Consider the following 2755-nt stretch of genomic DNA (forward strand, 5'->3'; position numbering starts at 1 on the left):
ACTCATGTACCAATTTTTGGTTTTACTTCCATGTGCATTGATTTTACTAAACTCATCATTGGGGTAATTTTGTCCCTTTATTTGTTTATTAATTAAAAAGGATTTTTTTTGAAACATAAACACAATAATTTCAGTGCACATGGTATTTTAATTATTTTGGTTTCACATGAGCATGCTCCCAAATTCCTAATTATTTTATTAACTTAATACTTTCCTATCAACCCATGTTCCCACGTTTCCCCACACTTGGGATTTTTAATTTATTTTTCTTCTTAAGGCTAGTGATGTGGTTATAGAACAAGGGGATTAAAAGGCTCAAGGGGGCTAACAAGGGTGATGTAGGAGGTAGGCTTATTTGGGGTAAGTGAGCAAAACAAGCAATGGACTCAATCATATGTGGGTATGTATCTACATTCTATATTGGACATATAGATTGAAACAAAGTAAAGATTACAAGCATAGAAAAGATTGGCGAAACACACAGGAATGAAATTTATGGTTGAATATAACCATACAATTAAGCTCAAAAACTCACGGGTTATGTGTTCTCTGGCTCAAAAACCATATATCAGTTATGTATGTCATGCAAGTGGAGAGCAAGAAGTTCCATTCAACTCAATGTGAATCTCTGAATGGCTTTTATAAAGTTTAGTATTTTCCTTGAAAAAGGTTGTCAATTAACCAACATTTATTGCTATATATATATATATATATATATATATATATAAGGTGTGTGGACTGTTGTGATTCTGTTATACTAAAGTTTCTAGTTTACTCTTTTATTTTCAATTAAACCAAGTTATCGTATGCTAAAAGGGTAAACTAAGCTAATTAATCCGTAGTTTCTATATCACAACTTAATAAGCTAAAAGTGCCACTAAACTAAATATCTAAGATATATATATATATATATATATATATATATATATATATATATATATATATAAACCAAAGTGCAAAATGCAGAAATAAAGTAAAAATACAGCAAAAGAAAAATGTGCAAGTACTGAAAGATAAATAAGATAAGATAAAATAAAAATAAAAATAAAAATACAGAAAATAAACAAAATAGGATAAAAGAGAGTCTGAAAAGTGGTTCACCAAAATAAAGTTCGCCAGAGATGGCAGCCTCCCCACACTTAAATAATAGCATCGTCCTCGATGCTCACTCAAGCTGGGTGTGAAGAAGTGTCATCTCCGGAAGGATGTGCTGTAGGTGTCTCTGTGGTGGTCTGAGGCTCTGCAGTCTGTATGAGGGTCGGAAGGTCTGCCTGCTAAAGTGGAGGCTCTGACTGTAGAGGGATCTATGGATCTGCGGGCTCTATCTGATGGGGCTCCTCATGATGTGGCACAGCCTGCTCAGGTCCTGCCTACTCAGCCTCTGCATGTGCCTCCTCCTCATGATCGTCCGCCTCCGCATCAGATGGCTCCGATGGTGTGTCAGGCTCGGAAGGGATGTCACTGTCGGATTGGATCATCAACTTTAAGTGCTCATAGCATCACTTGTTGCGATGCTCCATACGATCCAAGCGTGCGAAGAGTCGGTGCACGAGGTGATAAATGGGCTCGGGAGCAGGTGAGGGTGCAGTGGTGGTGGCTGGTGCAGCAGGGGCTGAAGGAGCAGCGGAAGATGTGGCTGCCTCAGAAAAAGTATTGAGAAATAGAGGTCTGTAGCCCAAAGCCTGAAACATCCTACTGTGAGGGATGATCTTCTTGCAGTCTGCGGCTGTTGGCTTCTCATCTGCTAGCTCCCAGGGCACCTCAGCTCGGCGGCCTAGCTGAGTGATCAAGTATGGGAAAGGGAGGGTGCCTCTGACACGGACTCTGGCCATGTAATACCGGATGAAGCGGGGCAGATATAAGTCCTTTCCCTCCATCACACACCAGATGAGGGTAATCATAGCAGCTGGCACCTCTGTCTCATGAGTGCTCGGCATCACGTAGTTACTCAGAATCTGCTGCCAAAGCCGAGCCTCATCGTTCAGGTAGATAATCTTTATTCCTTTTGGGGCCACTGTGGACTTGACCATGACCCATGGGACAGTAGGATCAAGAGCTATAGTCCTCTTGACTGCGTCCCAGTCAAATCTCATGAATCTCATATCCTCTTCAGCTTTCTAGTAACCATCTGGCTGATCTGATTTTGGCTGAAGTTGGAGGATTTCTTCAATGGCTTCCTCAGTAACCAAAATATGCTTGCCTCGAAGCTGTACTGCATCCAGGGACGTTTTGAAGTAGTTATAGTAGAATTCTCGGACCCAGGATGAGTTGACTTCAGTCAAGTTTCTTTTCAAGAAGAACCAACCTCTCTGTTTAATTTGTTCTGAAGTGCATTGTTTGAGTTCTTCTGGAATTTTGAGGATCCTTTCCAGGTATAGGTTCCTGGAAGTGGCAAAAACTGGATACTTTAGCTCACAGTATCTGTTGGCAGTCACCAACTGATCGGCCTTTTCCTGCGGGGTAAAATTCTTTTTCCGCCAGGAATCGTCATGGAGGATATCCAAAATAGAGGTAGAGGATTCTCCTCTTTTCCTTTTGCCAGTGGTGGCTTTGCCTTTTCCTTTGCTTTTAAGGTCAGACATCCTGAAAACAGAAGTTCCAGAAAATAGTTTAAGAAACTAAAGCAGGAAAACAGGTAAGCAATTAGGAATATATCAATAGAAGCATAAGGGGCAAAAGAGGAATAAAGTGGCAATATAAGCATGAATTGAGTTAAATTGATGTAAAATTTTGGATTGTAGGAAAGTTAAAAGTT

The sequence above is a fragment of the Arachis ipaensis genome, chromosome B4 (assembly GCF_059453495.1).
Source record: "Arachis ipaensis isolate K30076 ecotype BB chromosome B4, ASM5945349v1, whole genome shotgun sequence".
Taxonomy (NCBI): Eukaryota; Viridiplantae; Streptophyta; class Magnoliopsida; order Fabales; family Fabaceae; genus Arachis; species Arachis ipaensis.